Source organism: Castanea sativa, chromosome 7 (genome assembly GCF_040712315.1).
Source record: "Castanea sativa cultivar Marrone di Chiusa Pesio chromosome 7, ASM4071231v1".
NCBI classification, from domain to species: Eukaryota; Viridiplantae; Streptophyta; class Magnoliopsida; order Fagales; family Fagaceae; genus Castanea; species Castanea sativa.
The window spans coordinates 2,309,969-2,331,064 of record NC_134019.1 but is presented as its reverse complement, the minus strand read 5'-3'; the positions used below and the strand labels follow the sequence as shown (position 1 = coordinate 2,331,064).

General features: G+C 34.6%; 4 pseudogenes; all 4 read right to left on the bottom strand.

Moving 5' to 3' along the window:
• LOC142643477 (TMV resistance protein N-like) overlaps nt 1–21,096 on the bottom strand; it is a 54,061-nt pseudogene that overhangs the window by 24,895 nt on the left and 8,070 nt on the right.
• On the bottom strand, nt 1,245–3,824 carry LOC142643476 (putative E3 ubiquitin-protein ligase RHY1A; annotated as a pseudogene).
• Nucleotides 4,617–10,020, bottom strand: LOC142643474 (TMV resistance protein N-like; annotated as a pseudogene).
• LOC142643161 (putative E3 ubiquitin-protein ligase RHY1A) lies at nt 14,948–20,100 on the bottom strand (annotated as a pseudogene).

Below are 21,096 nucleotides of genomic sequence, written 5' to 3'. Positions count from 1 at the left end.
CTAGTTTATAATATTGTTTTGGCAATAATTAAAATGAAAAATAAAACAAGGTCCAAAGCATAAGTTTAATAATTTCTCTCATCTCCTTTCATTTGATTAGTCTATTCTATTATGTTCAAGTTAAAACCATTTTCAATTTATGTTATTATATATTCATATATATATATATATATATATATATATTTATATATAGGTGTGCAAGTTTTGGGCCGCAGTACTACTTGTTGGGTCTTTCCAACATCATTCATAAGCTTTGTGGGCTTTAACTGTCAATACCTTATAAATTTCCATTTCCTGAATAGAGGAGAGAGATCAAAAGGTAATCTGAAAAAACACTCAAAACACGTTTTCAAATTTCAAAATAGCAGTCAAGAAATACAATGATAAGCATCAGGAAAGACTGCAAACAAAAGCAAGGTGGCAGCTGCACTTGTACGCACATTAATCCCAGGAAGTTTCAAATTATTAGCCACAGCTTGAGCAAAGTGCATGAACCCATCATAAACAACACCGGCAACCCGATCATCTGGATCCTCTACTTTCATTATCTCCTCCATGTATTGCTGAAATGGAGCTTCACGATTACTATTAAGAGCCAATAACGCAGCCATGAAATTGGAAGGTGAGAAATTGGTTTTAGACGAGCCATCTAGTATTGATACAAAGTGAAATTCAGGATGGTTTTCATGGTTGGGAGATTTGAATTGAGGGTGTGCTATGGTTATTGAAAAGCCCTTGGAGTATAGGATTGTGGCAAGTTGAAGCATGGGTTTTATGTATTGTGGCCTGGGAATGGATATACTACAAGCACCAACCGTTCGCCAAGCCTTTTAGCTCCTTGCTTCTCCATTGATGATCACTATGCAGCTTGTGGGAAATTAAGGCAATCTTTTTGTTTTGTTTTTAAAGTTGCAGTAGACCAGAAAATGGCCACGACTTGAAACCAATTACGTCATTTGGATATTAATTTATACAAATGAATTTGGGTTGAATTGTCATGGTATATATCTTCTGTACGAAGAAGTTTTCAAGAGTTGAGTTTGGCTTGGGACATACTCTCCCAGTCATGGTATATATCTTTTGTTGGATTTCTCGTGTGTACAACAGAGCAGGAGATACAATAATTACATATGCACACAATTACAAATTATATATATATATATATATATATATATATATATATATATATATTTGGTCAGTGCCAAAACTTTCACACGTGTAGGAAAACCCAGATTACAGAAACATTTCTAGTAAAAAAAATCTAACTCTTTGATGCTTTGTTGTGACTTGTTACTATAGTTATAGTTCTACAACAATATGGGTAGTCACCACAAGTTTGAAGCCAGGATCCAAGCAGGCAGACTGGAAGCTATGGGACCTGGCAGGCGTATAAGCGCATCTCCCTCCACGAATGTCTCCAGACATACACTACAATCCTGTGAAGCTCTTGATACCACCCCTTTAACCTTGCTGCTGAAAACCTCCAGGTGCAAACAATCTAGAGCCTCCTGACTGAGACCAGGTGGCTTCTTCTTTGGTTTTAACAATAATTATAGCCTCTCGATTTGAGAGGTCAGGCTAGTAATGCTTGAGCCTCCAGCTGACTGACTTGCTGATGCTTGAGTACCCAAGTCTTGATCATCAACAAGCGTTAATTCAGGGCGGTCTGACAAAGGTCTCACACTTTCCCTAAATTAGAAAGCAAAACCAAACAGGAGACTATTATTTTGATTCAAGGACAAGGGAAGAAAGATCTTCACATTCAGAATATTTTGACAACTAGTCTAGACCATAATACCATGTGCAGGTTGCAACAAACGATATCTATAGTAGCACAAGCAACAGCAGCAGTAGTGAGGATGATGTCAGTAGTATCAGCAGCAGAAATTCACAGCAAATGACAAATAATGATATGAAAATACTTAAGAGGTTCAAGATACTGAAAAAATCATAAAGATAACAGAAGCCCAAGAAAAATATGACAAAAATCAAAATTAATTGACAAACACATTGACTGAAGAAGCCATCTATTAAAATAAGTCCAACCATTTCAAAGACATTGTTGGAACAAGAGATATACACCAACAATTTGTAAATATTTTAAATTCCCATAATGGATATTGTTGCACGTTTGATGAATACATAGCATAGAATTCAGCACTTGTTAAAAGAAATAAAATATATTAGGAGAATTTTGTCACAATAAATTACAGTGTCTTGCCCCAACTGCCAGAATTGCTGCCCTATTAATATTAAGTCATAAAATGAGATTGAAGGAATATACTACTCTCCATGGTAAGTGGGCAACATGTTTACTAAGCTTCATAATAGAACCCGTGGTGAGAACCAGTATAATTAGCCATTGCAATTACTATACCAAGTTCAATTCCTCCAATGGGGAAACCAAAGCCAAATTCTAGTGGGTCTCCAAAGTTAGGATCACAAATGATGCCTAATTGCACTTTGATTTCAATTTAAAATTTCATAAAGACAGAATCGGTAATCATGACAAAAGAGCTCAAGTGCGGATCTCTGGGGATTCCAAAGGGAATTCCATGGATTAGGACAGTTGTCACCAAGTCACATCAATCTCACATAAAATAAAAAAAAAATCATATCTAATTAAAAGAAAAAAGTGATAAACCCTTTCAAATGATGTGCCACAACCTTAATTGTCTGTCACAAATCCAACAGGCATGATCAAATGGAGCTTCCCCTTCGATCATCCCATCAAACCACCTACCCAATTCAGACAATAAGGGACGTTTGGCAAACAATGGAACTAGTTCAGTTCTAATACAAGCGGAACCAAAAAAAAAACTGAACTAGTTTATTTTATTTCGAGTCTGTCTAGAATCATATCAAACCCAGTTTTACTTAATAGGTATGCAAAATGTCCTAATTTAAAACTAGATTATGGTGAGAATATGCATATGAAAACATCAAAATTTTCAGAACTTGATTTTGGAGAGAATGTATATTTGAAAGAACCAAAGTTAAAACTAGTTTTCTAAAGGAACATATTGCGTCCCATTTTGAACCAGTTCTTTGAACTAAAAAAATTAAAACCAGTTAAGTTGTTCCTGGTTGGCCTAGTTTTGTGATATGCTAAACATCACTTAACAGTATAGGGCTGTCAATACAATCCAACACACACACACACACACACTAATGACACTATGAAATTCCTCTAGTTGTAAATACTTTTGTTATAAGAAATTTAAATTACGGACATCATGAAGAGGATAATTAATTGCAAGAAAGTCGAAGATTTTTCTGGCCGTTCCATAAGAATTAAAGGGGTCACTATAACCCAGTTTTCACGCATAAGGTCCATCTAAAAGTGGAGTCAGAGAAGAAAAATGGATCCATCATCAGACCTGAAAATATGGTATCAGATTGATCGATTCAATACTTTCATAACTTCACCATCAAAAGCATTGGTGGCAGTCAATCTTGGTGTTGCGCAGATGTATCATGACAATTTGGCATAAACATAGTATTGATGACGTAAAATAGATAATAATTTTCATGTAATGTCCAGACTCACCCTTGGAAAATTCCAAATTGCATTTCACATTAATCACCGACCTGTTTGCAGAAAGAGGCACCCCTCTCAACCTCTCCAGAAGCCTAGCCCTTGCAAGCAGCACAGTTCCAGGAAGCCTGTCCTCACTTTCAATCAACCTTGGCCTACTTGTGCTGCTTAAATTTTCTGTGTTGGCACTGTTGCTTGAAACAAATTGACTTGTACTTTGCTCAGGTCGAACTGCCGCACACTCCTTATCAAGACAACACAATATAGAAAATGAGGGAAAAAAAAGTTATGAAACTCTAGGCACTGAGCCACTGTACAGATTGATTTTGAATCTCATGCTTTCACCACACTGAAACATAAACAAAACCACCATTATGACTTGGAATCCCAGGTTCATTTTTTAAGGAAAGTATTTTCTCCCCTGAAATTCACCGCAATAAATAGATACCAATTAAACATTGGGTAAAAGGAAAAACTTATATAAACACTCCAATGATGAACATGTCACAAATGAATCTCACATAACCAGTTGCTATCCCTCGTACTTTTCACTCAAAATATATACTATGCAGAGATGGGAAAATAAAAAACTACAAAGAGAAGCAGCTCATGCCACCTATCTAATTTTATGCCCTTCTCCCCTAAAATTCAAAGAGTCCTTAGCTTACAAACAAAGTAACAAAACCAAAGTTCTTGTAGTATTATTTATAGAAGAAATAGATAATGGCTCCTAGTTAGATGTTCAGTGCATTGTGGCACATACTCTTCTCCAGGGTGCTTAATGGCTCTTGACCTGGGCTTTTATCTTTTGTAGTTGGGTCTTCACCCCTCAAATCAGGTTCAAGAATTTCTTCTGACACAAAATCAAAAGCATATTTGGTTAATTTACATGGAATAGAAATAGATATTTTGCTTTTGGACGAAACTTTGCAATTTAAATGGAAATTAACAAATAAAGGAATTTAAACTCCCATGATTTTAAATCCTATTTATCACAAATTTCATTTTTTGGTTAATTCACACTTGATTCCAAAGAACCCTACCAATTCCCCAAAATTTATTCCCCAAAGAGACGTACCTTGGCATCAAATGCTAGAGGAATGGAATGGGAACAATGAAGAAGAAAATTGTTTCAAGGTTCTTTTCCAGATGGAGCCATATTTCTTCTTCCAAGTTCAATCAAGATTTTCTCATTTTCTTCGATGGAGAATACAAATTGAAGTTAGAGTCATCATCACTGACATAGTTATGGGCCATTGAAGAAGAACCCAAATGAAACCCCTCACTAGCAGTTGAGGCAATTCCCAAACCTGGCAGACCCAAGTGTAATTCGAACATGTCTGCCATATTATTTAGAATGTGGCTAGTGTCATCAGGGACAGTGACCTGAGGCTGAGGAGAAGTGCACAGTGACAAACTCAAATCACATCCATCATCATGAGAGCCCTCCAAAGGTGAGTCAAAATCAGTATATGTTGTTTCCATTGAATTCGAATTTGAAAGCTCCAAACAAGAGTTTAAGAGGTGGGGGGAAGGCGTGACAGTGTTTGAAATAGAACAAGTGGGAAAGGCAGGTATTGAAGTAGGTGGGAGATGGTCAGTGGAGAGATCTTGAACAAGAGGACAGATGTATTCAGCATGGACCCCACACCTTAGGATATGAGATACAGCTCCAAATTCAACCTCCACATAATTCCACTCAAATTGATTTAAGTCCTTTGAATCGATGGGACTTTCATATAACTTTAAAAACCATACATGATTACATGTCATATCTGTAATCCCTTTGAATCTGTAAGGAATCAAATTAATGAACTTTATCCCATTAAATTTCAAGGAGACATGAACAGTATCATCCCATTTCGGTTCTAAAACAACACAGTAACAAAATTTTAGATAATCACAATCACGACCGACCCAAAATGAAATGGAATTTCCAACACTTTGATGATTGAACCACTTTGGAATCTCTGATCCAGGTAGTATAAGTTCATATTCATATCGTGATCGCCAAAATTCTCCAAACTGTTTGCAATAATCAAATTCAAACAAATTTAATAATGTATTTTCGGGAAGGTAAAAAGAGTGTTTCTATATAACATTGAATGAGAAAGAGAGAGAGAGAGAGAAACACCTGATTGAACAATCTGTTTGATGATTGTGGATGTAGCAAATAGGAGTTTAGTATATACACTCTTCTTATAGATCGTGGAAGCCTTGGAATTTCCCGAAGATACTTACAACGTCTTATTTCGAGTGTCTCTAATCTAGTAAACTTAATGATGCTTTCCGGGATGGTAATAATATTGATTTCATTTAAATATAGACATTCCAATACAGGAAAGTAATCAGACTTCATCAAAAAATCTAATTCAATTAGATTTCCAATATTACTCAGATCTAGATTTTGAACATTGCTTAGATCTAGAAAAGCATATGACTTTGGAAAAGTATTATATTCACACCGGGGTCTCGATTTGCTAGTATATATATATAGTATCTCAGACGGTGGTAATTTATAGATGATATCTTCAAGATCCACAACATTTTTACAGCAATAGCTATATAAACCATGAACCCTAATGATGTCCATAGGCCAAGTGAGACACCATTCGGCAAATAAGAAAGAAAAAAAATCAAGCCTTGAGCAGGATGAAATATCCAAAGTGTTGAGAGATTTCCACGTGAGATGCCTTGGAAAATTTTGAAGTTTTTCACAACTAGAAAGATGCAATTCGTGAAGCTTATCAAGAAATCCAATGGAATCATTACACTCAACTAAATTTTTGCAAAATGAAAGGTCCAAGTTCTCTAAGTTTGGGGCGCATAAATTAGGTAATTTTGTAATAGACTCACATCTACGGAGGTTGATACTTTTCAAATTCTGGAATTGAAACTCCTGTAGAAAAATTAAAAAAAAATTATGTTCAACAAACTTTAAATTAAAAAATTTTGAACATAATTTTTAAAGAAAACCATACCTGCTTAAATAACTTCTCTAACCGAATGCAACTATGTGGCATCTCGAGTGTAACAAGTTTTTGAGGACAAAAATTGGATGGTAAGGGAAAAGGATAATTAGGCAATTGAAGGAACCTCAATCCGTTGGGGAGGTATTTAAGTTCTTCACAAATGTGCACATTATCAACTATAAGAAATTTGAGATTTCTCATCCTTTTGAAAGCTTTCGGTGCCAATGTCACTGTTATTGGTTTATGGAAGCACAACATTATGCCTCGAATTTTATCTGAACCCTGTTTGGATAGAGCATTGGGTGGAACACATTGCACAATAGAATTTGTCAAAATCATAACAATTTGAAATTTTAAACAAAATAGGTTAATGATAAACTTATAATTTTCTAAACATTAAAAAAAATTATTGATTTTATTTTTTTGCTTAAAAGAGAAGAGAAGAAAAAGAAGTTATACCATATTTTTTGTAAGAACTTCTAAAGCATCATCATAACACCATAGCCTTGTACGATTTTCAGGCACATTTGATTCTTGTTGAACAATATCTCTACCCATTTGTTGTAGCAAGTCATGCATCCATAAATTGTCAAATCCAACACTTATGAGACACTTATCAATAAGTTTTGAAATACCAGAATTCGGATATAAATTGCAAGCAGCTAAGATATCCACAACGTAATTTTTGGACAATCCTTGGAAGAAACATGCAATATCAAGGAAAATATCTTGTTCATTTTTGTCCAATCCTTCAAAACTTACTTTTAGTATATTTTGAATTTCTTTGTTTGGAATATTCTTATACTTTTCTAATTCACTTTCCCATTCATGAATGCTTCTTCCACGCAAATCGGAACCTATGATTTGTAGAGCTAATGGAAGGCCATTGGCATAACGTATGAATTGATTTGTAAGAAGTAAATAATTTGCCTCAGGTTCATTTTTATTGAAGGCATGTATACTAAAGAGTTGAAGAGCTTCATGTCGATCCAATTGCACAACCTTGTAGATTAAAGGATCATTTCCAAGAGTGGTTAGCACATGTTTGTCTCTTGTGGTTATAATAACTCTACTTCCATTAGCAAGCCAATCGCATTTTCCAAGAAAATTTTCTATTTGGCCCAATTTATCCACATCATCAAGAATCAAAAGAATCTTTTTACAGGAAAGTCTTTCCTTGATTACATTGATTCCTCTAGATGTACTGTGCACCTTAAATTCTTTGCTCCCTAAGATCTCAGAAAGAAGTTGCTGTTGTAGTTTGAGTATGCTACACTGTTCTTGAATTTTCTCTGACATTCATTAGGAAGCTACTTCCTTCAAATTGATCAACAATCCTATTATAAACAGCTTTTGCAATTGTAGTCTTTCCTATTCCTCCAAGGCCATGAATTCCCACCATGCGAACCTTATTTGACTTAATATCTAAAAGATTTTCTACGAATTCTGCACGAGAATCTACTCCAATTGGGTATTTAGCAACAAATAACTTTGTGCGATTTAATTTGGTACTTGATACCACTCTAATAATTCCTTGGATAAATTGATATTCAGGAAACCTACCAATTGTAGAGTATAGGAAACATAGTTAGACTAGCTGGAAATATAAACACAAAAATGAACTAAATTCAAGATGATTAGATATGTGACTTACAAGTGACACATTTTTAAATTAAGTAAATGTGCATGTAACTCATAGTCATAGATTTAAGACGATAATTAATTTGAGACTTAAATGTGCATTTTTTCTTCTTTTGTTTCTCTCTCTCTCTCTCTCTCTCCTCCTAACACTGTGTCACTACCCCTTCTTCTTGTTCTTCGCCTCAAGCCACTTGCCGCCCTTTCATCCTACGTCACTAACCCATTTATAATACTCTGAAAATGAAATGATTAAGAAAATTTGCAAATTATTAAGTTGATGAGCCTTGATTTAAATCACACTTCCTTCTCTCACATGTGTGGTGAAAGGTAATGTCATTGGATGAAAGCACATTAGATGTGTTTGTAATTTACCAATCAAGTAAAAATATAAAAATAAACCTTTTTATTTGTGTTGGCCTTTAATGCCTTAGTAGTAGCAGTGCTCTTAGGGCCTTAGTAGATAGTAGTAGCAAATATTATCGTGATCAAATATTTTTGTAATTTGGTATTTAGTAGTCATAACAAAACCATCAGAGGTTTGAAAGCTATAAAAAGAACAAGATTAGTGTTAGATACATACCCATCCTCATAATGCCATCCAGACAAACTAGCTGCTTCATATAAAGCTACCCTCCATCTCAGCACTTTCTCTATGTTATTCTCAAATTTTTTTTCATGTGTAGTTAGTGCTAATCCAAAGCTACCTTCCTGCTTGCGTACTTCAGATGGATCCACTTTGTAATAAACTGGTAAAACTTTTTGTCCATTTTTCTTACACTCAAGAATTTTGGTAAGTTCTTCGAGGCACCAAGTGGAAAATGCATAGTTTTGAGAGAATATGATAATTGAAATCATTGATGATTTTATGGCTTTGATAAGCTCCGCTGAAATTTCTTCACCTCTTTGGAGATCTTTATTATCAATGAAGGCCTTGAAACCTTCGTCACACAAAGCTTGATATAAATAGCCAGTAAAACCATGGCGAGTATCTTCACCCCTAAAACTCAAGAAGACATCGTAGTCCCCCCTGTGAGTGGAAGAAGAAAAGGAGTCTCCCTCATCGGTTGGGAAAGCCGCCATCAAGATCTATGAGGAGAAGATTGGAAAGATTAGAGATGTGATGAAATGTGAAGTACAAGAGATGAGTAAACCACACCAAAAAAAAAGTGTCTTTTAACAAAGAGCAATTTGAATGGAACACTCAGATTGAATGAATAATTAGGAAGGGGAATGAGAATGAAGGCCTTGGAAAAGAGCCTTTAAAGTAGAGAAATTCCTACGCGTCTTCAATTTTCCTAAGAAGTTAAAACGATGTTTTAACATCATGAAAAGGACTCATCGGCTCACTTTATATCTGTATAACAATTTTGACCCATGTCCCATTCTCCCCTATTTTACACCCTCGTTAACTGTAAAACAATAATAACTCTTTGGCTCTCTTTTACTTTTTCTCCCTTTTTTAGTTTCCATCAAGAAAATCTGCCTCCTAAAGAAAGGTCACCAAGAGCATCAACAACAGAAATGGCAAATCCCAAATGTAAGCCTATTAAACAATCCAAGCCCAAAATGGCCACTCCATTAGAAGGTGTAAAATGCAACTATTGCAAAAAGATAAAAATAAAAAAATTGTGCTACAGTGCGATTTTAAGAGCATCTCCAATAGATGCTCTATCTCTACTTTTTGGAGAAAAAAACTCACTATTCACCCTCCAATAGCATGTCTAAACCAGTGTAGGTGATACCATACCGTATCGGCCGATACGGCCGATATATATCGTACCGGCCAGTTTTCCGGTATAGGTACATCCCATGTTTCGTACCGAAAAAAATACTGGCTGTTCCGGCCTCATACCGGCCGTACCGGCGAAATCCGGCTATTTCAGCCGGTAAATGGATACCGGGCTGAAACACGATCTCAAAAAAAAAAAATCTAAGTAAGCCAAGAAAACACAAACACAATCCTCCTCTCTTCTTTGTTCATCTGCCTCTCTTCAAACGGTAACACAATCAAAACACAAACACAATCTAAAATTAGAATAGAGACAACAAATCAAGAACAGGGAAAAATACAAATTTAATTAGAATAACAAATCTAAAATCAAAACAAAAATAACAGATCAAGAACATAAAAGCCTATCTAAGCTCCATTGTAACAACAAAGTGACTCAGAACAAGAAAAGAAGGAAGAAAAAAAAGAAGATAGACGAAGGCCAATCTCTCTGCCGGCTGTGTGTGTGAGTGAAGTGAGATGAAGAAGAAAGAAAATAAAAAACAAAAATGCAAGGAGAAGTCAAAAGATCATGGTTGGCTGTGTCACCTGTGTCTGAGAAGTAAGCCGAAGAGGAAAGGAAAAAAAAAGGAAGCACAAAAGATAAGGAGAAAGAGAGAGGGAGGTTCTGGAAACTTGGAAAGTAGAGATAAAAAAGGTGTGGCTGGAGATATATGGGTATAGGACTATAGGTGTGTGGTGGAGAAAAAACAAGAGAAAAAAAGAAAAAAGAGAAAAGAAAAGGAAACGTACGATGGATGAAAGAGAAGAAAAGAATAAGAAATGACCCTTTAGAAACAATACCACAATATTTTCACAATAAATTTTAAGTATTTAGCTAATATGAGTGAGTAAAAAAATAATTTCAGCAGTGGGTTCAAATTAGAACTAGTAACAACTTTCCACATAAGCTTTTGATGTGATTCTTATGAAAGTATTGCGAAAAATATTGTGAATATAACATTTTTATTAAAAAAATATAATTGTTGGGAATGAAATAGTAAAAAATAGCGGTAAACCCAAAACGGTACACTGGTATTGACTGGTATCCGAAATATATCGTACCGCTAGCCAAACCGGTACAGCCTCCGGTATGGTATTGACTTCCTTGGTCTAAACCCAAAACTTTTTCAAATTTTTTTTTGAAGTTGCTACATTAATTCTCTTAATCTAGAGAACACTGTAGCAACTCCAAACCATTATTTTATCTTTAAAAAATACCTGACTGAGTAAAAAAATATTCTTTCTCTCTCATTCCTTTTCTCTTTTGTTCTTCACTCTCTATCTCAACGGTAATATAGCACAATCAAAACAAAAACACAAAACCCAATTGAAAGATTTGAAACACAAAAACAATCTTTCTCATAAGCCTACTGAAATCTGAACAATAAAATAAACATAATCAAACCAGAACAAAAAAAAAAACATGTAGAACGCCGATTTCCACTTCTCTGCCGGTGATCTATGTGTGTATGAAAGAGAATTTGTTTGTGTGAGATAGAGGGAGAGAATGTTCTAGAATCAAGTAGAAATGGAAAAAGTAAAAAGAGAGAGAGAGAGAGATAGTTGAAGAAATGATCCGGAATGAACTAGAAAAAGAAAAAGAAGGTAGAGAGAGGAAAGGAGTGGGATACGTGTATGGTGGAGAAAAAACCAAGAGAAAAAAAAAAAGAGAAAAAGAAGAAGAAGAAACGCATGGATAACAGATGGCAGTTGAGAAATGTTACCACAATATTTTCACAATAAATCTTAAGTAATAGATTGTTATTAGCTAATATTAGTGAGTGAAAAAATAATTTTAGTGGTGGGTTCAAATTAGAATTAGTAACAACTTTTCACATAAGATTTTGATGTGATTCTTGTGAAAGTATTGTGAAAAATGTTGTGGATATAACACTTTTCATTGAAAAATATAATTATTGGGAATGAATATAGGAATAATAAATTATGATAAAAAAAGAATAAAGAATGAATGAAGAAATAATATTTAAATGAGATAGAGAATGTGATAGAGAATTTGTTGAAAAGTATATTTGAAAAAATGGGTAGCTAAAAGGTAAAAGTCACTGTTCATTCTGCAAACAATACAAAAATTTAGAAAATTTGCTAGAGATCCTCTAAATGTAGAATCGCACTGTAGCTCAATTGTAAAACCAAATATTAATATTTTATTATATTTACTGTTTGCTTTATCAAAGCCTCACTCTCTCACCGGTACTCTCATCTCCTCTCTCTCTCTCTCTCTCTCTCTCTCTCTCTCTCTTTTCTTTCTTCTTTTTCATTTCTAATTCTCTCATGCAATCCTTCCCCCTCTCTCGTCCTTGTCTTCCCTTTCTTTTTTTTTTTTTTTTTTTTTTCTCTATTCTCCCTTGAATCAAGCCTCCGTGGGTCTCATATTTGGTGGAGCTCATGGTTTGATGTGGTGGATCAGGGTGGTGTCGTGGTTTGTGGATTGGAGTGGTGCCGTGCTCACCGTGACTAAGCCGCTGTGGGTCTCATGGGTTGGTTGAGCTCATGGTTTGATGTGGCAGATTAGGGTGGTGTCGTGGTGGTGGATCAGGGTGGTGCCGTAATTGGTGGATCAGGGTGGTGCCGTGCATGTCGTGGATCGCGGATCTCATGGGTTGGTGGAGCTCATGGGTTTGATGTGGGTTTAATGTAGTGGCAGATGTGGTAGATCAAGGTGGTATTAAGGTGGTGTATCGGTGGGTGGTGGATTGATTTGGGTTTGCTGGGTTTGTTGTTAAGATTTGCTGGTAGATTGATTTGGGTTTGTTTTTAATAAAGTTTATTTACATATAAAAAAATTAAAAAAAAAAAACAAAAATCACAATGCATCAAATGTGTTTTTGAAAATTTTTTAAATGCTACCTTGGGGGTTTTAATTCCTATAAAAGCAAATAGATTGAAAAGGGGTTTTAATATCCCATCTACTTTTTGTTGATGACACATCCATCATTTGTGATGCATACTCTACACATCTTCATTATTTAAGATGTGTACTTATTTGGTTTGAGCCAATTTTAGGTTTGAGAATTATTCTATGTAATTCTAAAATTGGTCCAGAAGGAGAGATAGTGCATGTTGAAAAACTAGCAAGCAATCTTGGATGTCATGTTTTGAAGTACTTGGGTTTACCGTTGGGAGCTCATTTCAAGGCAAGGCATATATGGGATTCCATTCAAAAGAGAATGCATAAGAAATTGGTTGGTTGGAAGAAATTGTACCTATCAAAGGGAGGCATACTCACTATAATCAAAAGTATGCTATCTAGCCTTCCAAAATATTTCCTATATTTTTTCCATTGCTTGTAGGGTGGCAAATAGGTTGGTAAAACTTCAAAAGGATTTCCTTTTTGGTGGTAAGGGTGACGAATTTAATTTCCATTTAGTTAATTCGAGTATTTGTTGCAATCCTCTACTTTATACCATGGAGAATTGGGGATTAAGAAGATATTGTTGTTTAATCAAGCTTTGTTGCGAAAGTGGTTTTGGGGATGTGCAAAGAAAATGCATTATGGAAGAGTAACAGAAGAATGACACTAGAAAAATGTTCTCGACACGGTTTTTGATAACGGTTCTCTACAGTCATTATAACCATTGAAAATATTTTTTTCGACGGTTTTTTATACTTTTTTTCGATGGTTTCAACCGTTGAAAATAGCCAACGTTAATATCACTTTTTCATTTATCAATAATCAATCACCACATCGACAATTTGTAAATTTTTTTGTAAAATAGTTTGCATCTCTAGTATTATTAATATTAACAAATATATAGACGATAAGAGTATCAATTGTCAATGATTCTAGTTTTTTTTTTTTTTTAATAGAGTATCAATTATTTTTTAACAAAATTTCTCTCAAAACTAATTTAAAAAGAAACCCTTCAAATTTTTTATGTCTTTATATTAAGTGTGAATTTTAAAAATCTAGCATCTGGATTACACTTGCTTATTGTATCTTCTGTGCTTGCAAAATTTCAATAAAATCACAAATCAATTGTTATGTCATTAAAAAAAAAAAACTTAAAATTTCAAATTTTTGCGATCTAAAATTGTGTATAAAAAAATAAGTTTCTTGATCGAATAATAAATAATATCTGATTTGAATGAAATTTAATATGCATATTAAGAACATAAAAAACATAAAATTCAACAATTAAATTTTCAAAATTCACAAAAAAAAAAAATTATATATATGAGAAGTTTAAATAATTTTTCTCCAAATTAGTTTATAGAGAAATTTTGTTCATTATTATTATTATACTAAAATTTAACCAAACAAAAGGTACCCAAAAAATGATGCTACGTAATTGGTGAATTTCTTATTTTTATAATCAATTCAAATTAATTTGTGGGTTCTAATTTACTTAAATGATAAAAAAAAATTTCTCTCAAATAAAGGATTTGTGTTCAAATTTTGCCTAACATCATTGATCTAAATTCAAAATTTAAATTTCTTTCGGGAACCTTTTAACCACAATCATTGATCCAAAATCAAATTTTAAATTTTTTACAGGAGCCATATAACCACACTATGATGTCCTTACTAAGGACCAATTGACACTCCAAATTGAGCTTTTTCCTGAAACTTGAAATAATTGTTTTTAAAAATTATTTCTCTAGTTTATAATATTGTTTTGGTCATAATTAAAATGAAAAATAGAACAAGGACCAAAGCATAAGTTTAACAATTACTCTCTTCTCCTTTCATTCAATTAGTCTATTCTATTATGTTCAAGTTAAAATCATTTTTTTACTTTATCAAAAACTAGAAAATTAAAAGCATTTTTAATTTATGTTATTTTATTTTCAGAGAGAGAGAGAGAGAGAGAGAGAGAGAGAGAGAGAGAGATATATATATATATATATATATAGCTTTGGGCCGCAGTACGACTTGTTGGGTCTTTCCAACATCATTCGTAGGCTTTGACGATCAATACCTTCTAAATTTCCTGAATAGACAAGAGAGACCAAAAGGTAATCTAAAACAGCAAAACACATAAAACACGTATTCAACAAATTTCAAAATAGCAATCAAGAAATACAATGAGACAAGACTTTCTGGGGTGTACAACAGAGCAGGAGATACAATAATTACATATGCACACAATTACAAATTAAAAAATAATAATTTGGTCAGTGCCAAAACTTTCACACGTGTAGGAAAACCCAGATTACAAAAACATTTCTAGTAAAAAAAATCTATCTCTTTGACGCTTTGTTGTGACTTGTTACTATAGTTATAGTTCTGCAACAATATGGGCAGCCACCACAAGTTTGAAGCCAGGGACCAAGCAGGCAGAGTGGAAGCTATGGGAACATGGCAAGCGTATAAGCGCGTCTCCCTCTATGAATGTCTCCAGACATATACTGTAATCCTGTGAAGCTCTTGATACCGCCCCTTCAACCTTGCCTGCTGAAAACCTCCGGGTGGCTTCTTCTTCGGAATTGTAGCCTCTCGATTCAAGAGGTCAGGCTGACTGACCTGCTGATGCTTGAGCACCCAAGTCTCGATCATCAACAAGCTCTCTTAGGTCATCTTCAAGCGTAAATTCAGGGTGGTCTGACAAAGGTCTCCCACTTCCCCTAAATTAAAAAGCAAAACCAAACAAGAGACTATTATTTTGATTCAAAAACGAGGGAAGAAAGATCTTCACATTCAGAATATTTTGACAACTAGGCTAGACCATAATACCATGTGCAGGTTGCAATAAACAATATCTATAGTAGCACAAGCAGCAGCAGCATAGTGAGGATGATGTCAGTAGCATCAGCAGCAGAAATTCACAGCAAATGACAAATAATGAGAAACAATGATTGAAGAAGCCATCCATTAAAATAAGTCCAACCGTTTCAAAGACATTGGTGGAACAAGAGATATTCACCAATAATTTGTGAATATTTTAAATTCCCATAATGGATATTGTTGCAAATTTGATGAATACATAGCATAGAATTCAGCACTTTTTAAAAGAAATAAAATATATTACAAGAATTTTGTCACAATAAATTACAGTGTCTTGCCCCAACTGCCAGAATTGCTGCCCTAATAATATTAAGTCATAAAATGAGATCGAAGGAATATACTAATCTCTCTGGTAAGTGGGTAACATGTTTACTGAGCTTCATAATAGAACCCGGTGGTGAGAACCAGTATAATTAGCATTGCAATTACTAAACCAAGTTCAAATCCTCCAAAGGGGAAACCAAAGCCAAATTCTAGCGGGTCCCCAAAAATAGGATCACAAATGATGTCTAATTGCACTTTGATTTCAATTTAAAATTTCATAAAGACAGAATTGGTAATCATGACAAAAGAGCTCAAGTGTGGACTTCTGGAGATTCCAAAGGGAATTCCATGGATTTGGACAGATGTCACCATGTGACATCAATCTCACATAAAAAAAAAAATCATATCTAATTAAAAGAAAAAAGTGATAAACCCTTTCAAATGATGTGCCGCAACCTCAATTGTTTGTCACAAATCCAACAGGCATGATCAGATGGAGCTACCTCCTCGATCATCCCATTAAACCACCTACCCAATTCAGACAATAAGGGATGTTTGGCAAACAACGGAGCTAGTTCAGTTCTAATACAAGCGGAACCAAAAACAAAACTGAACTGGTTTATTTTATTTTGTCTGTCTAGAAACATATCAAAACCACTTTTACTTAATAGGCATGCAAAATTTTCTAATTTAAAACTAGATTATGGTGAGAGTATGCATATGAAAACATTAAAATTTTCAAAACTTGATTTTGGAGAGAATGTATATTTGAAAGAACCAAAGTTAAAACTAGTTTTCTAAAGGAACATATTGCGTCCCATTTTGAACCAGTTCTTTGAACTAAAAAAATTAAAACCAGTTAAGCTGTTCTTGGTTGGCCTAGTTTTGTGATATGCTAAACATCACTTAACAGTATAAGGCTGTCGATACAATCCATCATACACACACACACACACACACTATGCAATTCCTCTAGTTGTAAATACTTTTGTCATAAGAAATTTAAATTACGGACATCATGAAGAGGATAATTAATTGCAAGAAAGTTGAAGATTTTTATGGTCGTTCCGTAAGAATTAAATGGGTCACTATAACCCAGTTTTTACACATAGAGGTCCATCTAAAAGTGGAGTCAGAGAAGAAAAATGGATCCATCATCAGATTGATCAATTCAATACTTTCATAACTTCACCATCAAAAGCATTGGTGGCAGTCAATCTTGGTATTGCGCATATGTGTCAGGACAATTTTGGCATAAACATATAATTGATGACATAAAATAGATAATAATTTTCATGTAATGTCCAGACTCACCCTTGGAAAATTCCAAATTGCATATCACAGTAAGCACTGACCTGTTTGCAAAAAGGGGCACCCCTCTCAACCTCTCCAAAAGCCTAGCCCTTGCAAGCAGCACAGCTCCAGGAAGCCTGTCCTCGTTTTCAATCAACCCTGGCCTACTTGTGCTGCTTAAATTTTCTGTGTTGGCATTGTTGCTTGAAACAAATTGACTTGTACTTTGCTCAGGTCGAACTGCCGCACGCTCCTTATCAAGCCAACACAATATAGAAAATAAGGGGGAAAAAAGTATGAAACTCTAGGCATTGAGCCACTGTACAGATTGATTTTGAATCTCATGCTTTCACCACACAGAAACATAAACAAAACCACCATTATGACTTAGCATCCCAGGTTCATTTTTTACGGAAATTATTTTCCTCCCTGAAATTCACCCCAATAATATAGATACCAATTAAACATTGGGTTAAAGAAAAAATTTATATAAACACTCAAATGATGAATATGTCACAAATGAATCTGACATAACCAGTTGCTATTCCTCGTACTTTTCACTCAAAATATGTACTATACAGAGATGGGAAAATAAAAAACTACAAAGAGAAGTAGCTCATGCCACCTATCTAATTTTATGCCCTTCTCCCCTAAAATTCAGAAAGTCCTTAGCTTACAAACAAAGTAACAAAACCAAAGTACTTGTAGTATTATTTATAGAAGAAATAGATAATGGCTCCTAACTAGATGTTCAGTGCATTGTGGCACATACTCTTCTCCAGGGTGCTTAATGGCTCTTGACCTGGGCTTCTATCTTTTGTAGTTGGGTCTTCACCCCTCAAATCAGGTTCAAGAATTTCTTATGACACAAAATCAAAAGCATATTTGGTTAATTTACATGGAATAGAAATAGATATTTTGCTTTTGGATAAAAATTTGCTATTTACATGGAAATTAACAAATGAAATTTAAACTCCCATGATTTAGAATCCTATTTATCACAAATTTCATTTTTTGGTTAATTCACACTTGATTCCAAAGAACCAGACCAAAAGTAGTAAATTATTGCTGAAATTGAGATCAAATTTCAATAAATTATCCGACACCAACCCAAAGAACCCTACCAATCCCCCAAAAATTATGTTGTTTCATCCTTGGAAATTTTGAAATCCCTATTAGGAGAAGCCCCAATCCCAAAGATGCCACTGTTTACATTTTTAATGTTGCTCTCAAGTTCAACATTAAATTCCCTCCTTAATTTGCCACAAAAACTGTGAATGGGAGAGAGAGACAGGGACACATACACAAAGGAATCACATACAAATACAGAAACTATGATGCCTATGTGTCACTTTACTTACAAAATAGAAATAGGATTTTAGATCTTTTGGGAGTAAATTAACTGCCCTTGATGGAGTTTTTGAATTCCCAACTAAACCATCCAACAATTCTTCTAGCTTGAGAATCTCAAGGATAAATGATATCAATCACTAAGTTGCTGCTACAAACTGTAGGCACATCAATTTTCAGCTTCTCCACCTTCTGCATTTGAAAATTCTAACTATTAAGAATAAACCCCAAAGATAACCAATGAAAATTGGAAATCAAGATCTTAATATAATCATAAAAATTAAATGTCTTCCTCTTTTTCAACAACAATCTTTACTAGTGGTGCTTAGTGATTATTGGATTACTTCCATTTTCAAATGAAAATTACAGATTTTAATAAACTGACATCTCATCCCCCTTCCCCTATATATGTGTGTGTGTGTGTGTGTGTTTCACAAAAAAAGATACTCAGTGTTGTTGAGTTGTCCCACATCGGTAAGGTGTGATATTGAGAAGGAGTTTATCACTTGCTCCGCGACATTAACTGCCGCATGCAGTTTTGGTGTTGGCGTATGAGTGTATTCCCATCTCTCATCCCTCTTCCCCTATATATATATATGTGTGTGTGTGTTTGTGTGTTTCTCAAAAAAAGACATCTCAAGTCAAAGATAACAGTAGTTTATAATAATATCATGAACCAATTAAGGTCTTTAAATGGCTTGAATACAAAGAAAATGTACAGTATGATTTCAGTGAAAAGATTTGAAGAACTCATAATTATTATAAATGTAGGCAACATATATACCTTTTGAAAAGATTAGATCTTTGCAAAGAAAAATTCAGTGTAAGGATCATTAATCACTCCATAGACCCACCAAAATTTTATTAACGCAAGAAAAAGAATTAGGTGGAATCAATAAAATTATTGTAAGGTCACAATTCGCACCCGAACCCAACAGTATGAAGGGGACTAGCCCAAAAAGCCCAATACAATGAAATTTGTAGAGAGTAGGCTGAAATTTAGGTTCTATGGATGTCTGATAACGAAAATGATGGGCTAGATCGCCAAATCATATGCAATAAATTGTTTATGTAATGGGATTACCCCTCGGACATAAGCCGAGGACGGTTTGTATTATCTTTTCCTTGTCTAAAAATAGATTACAATTTAGGATGATGGCGTGTACAGTGTTCTTCTCCCTTTCTTCTCCGATCGTTTTTCGTCCAAAATGCCTTTCCTTTCTTTTTATATTCTCCTATTTCTTCCCTCCATCCTCCACGTATGGATTGAATCACTGATCCAAATACTTGTCCCATCCACTGCCTTCTTGGAGTCTTCAAACGATAGCTGTAAGGTTGATCATCACTGTTCATATGTCATTTCTTCATTAATGTGGCCAGAGAGGTAGGTGCAGAGTCTTTAATGCGGTGGTAGCAGCTTTTTCTAAAATATTTCTCACTCGTTCTTCCTTTCCGTGCCCTTGTAGAACACGCCTTCATCCTCCAGACCTTCTAGAATATCATTCTTATCACCATGGCGTACCATCTAAACTTCACCTTACTTAGCCGAGGAGCTGCCCCTCCTCGGACTATTTCCACCAACTTCCCTTGCTACAATCTACTTGTGGGCCCCCAAGTTTGATATTGTTACCATCACCTAACCCTCCTCGAACAAGTAGACATACTCAGGTTAGGCCCAAGGCCCAAGATCATGCCCTGGACCTTTTGTCCTCACAATTATAATGTGTAAAACAATACATGAATTGTTAAAAAATATATATTATATCTAAAATGCCCTAGCCATTGACCGTGTGAAAAATTAAACCAACTTAATCCACACTATTTTTTTTACCAAATATATCCAAACCTTATTTTTCAACTTTGAATTTCTGCAGCATGAACAAGAAGAAGGGCCAAGGTTATGACACTGCAAACACACTAACATGGGCAAATCATGGGAAAATATGACACAACACAAACATTATTCTATTTCTGTTTGTGTCTTCTACCACATATTGATAATAATATGAACTAGGTATTTATACCATCGCGAACCCTTAGTATTATGGTCACTCTATAAATACAAGTTCTTGTGCGAAGACACAGGGGAAGGGGCTACACACATACACTTAGATTATGTTAGAGTAGGATTTCTATCTCAGATAGAAAAGGAAAAAATGAACTAGGTATGTATGTGTGTTTGAGATCAATTAAGCTAATAATTAAGTCAACTGTCAAAAGCACAATTAGGGAAGACCTCAATGATACTATAATCTAATGTTAGAATTTCAACCATGACTTCACTTATACTTTCCTAAATGTCAAGATACGCGCTGCATGCACATTGTGTCATCTTTTGAAGCAATTACCTCACTACATTATCACCAGCCATGACCTTAGCCTGGATGTAGGAAAAGCAATGTCAAGAACCAAGAAACCATAGACACCCTTCACGTGGCAATAATGGTCAATATTTCCATTTTTACCCAATATATGTACCTTATATAAGTCAAAGAATATTTACTTTCATGTATTTGAAAAC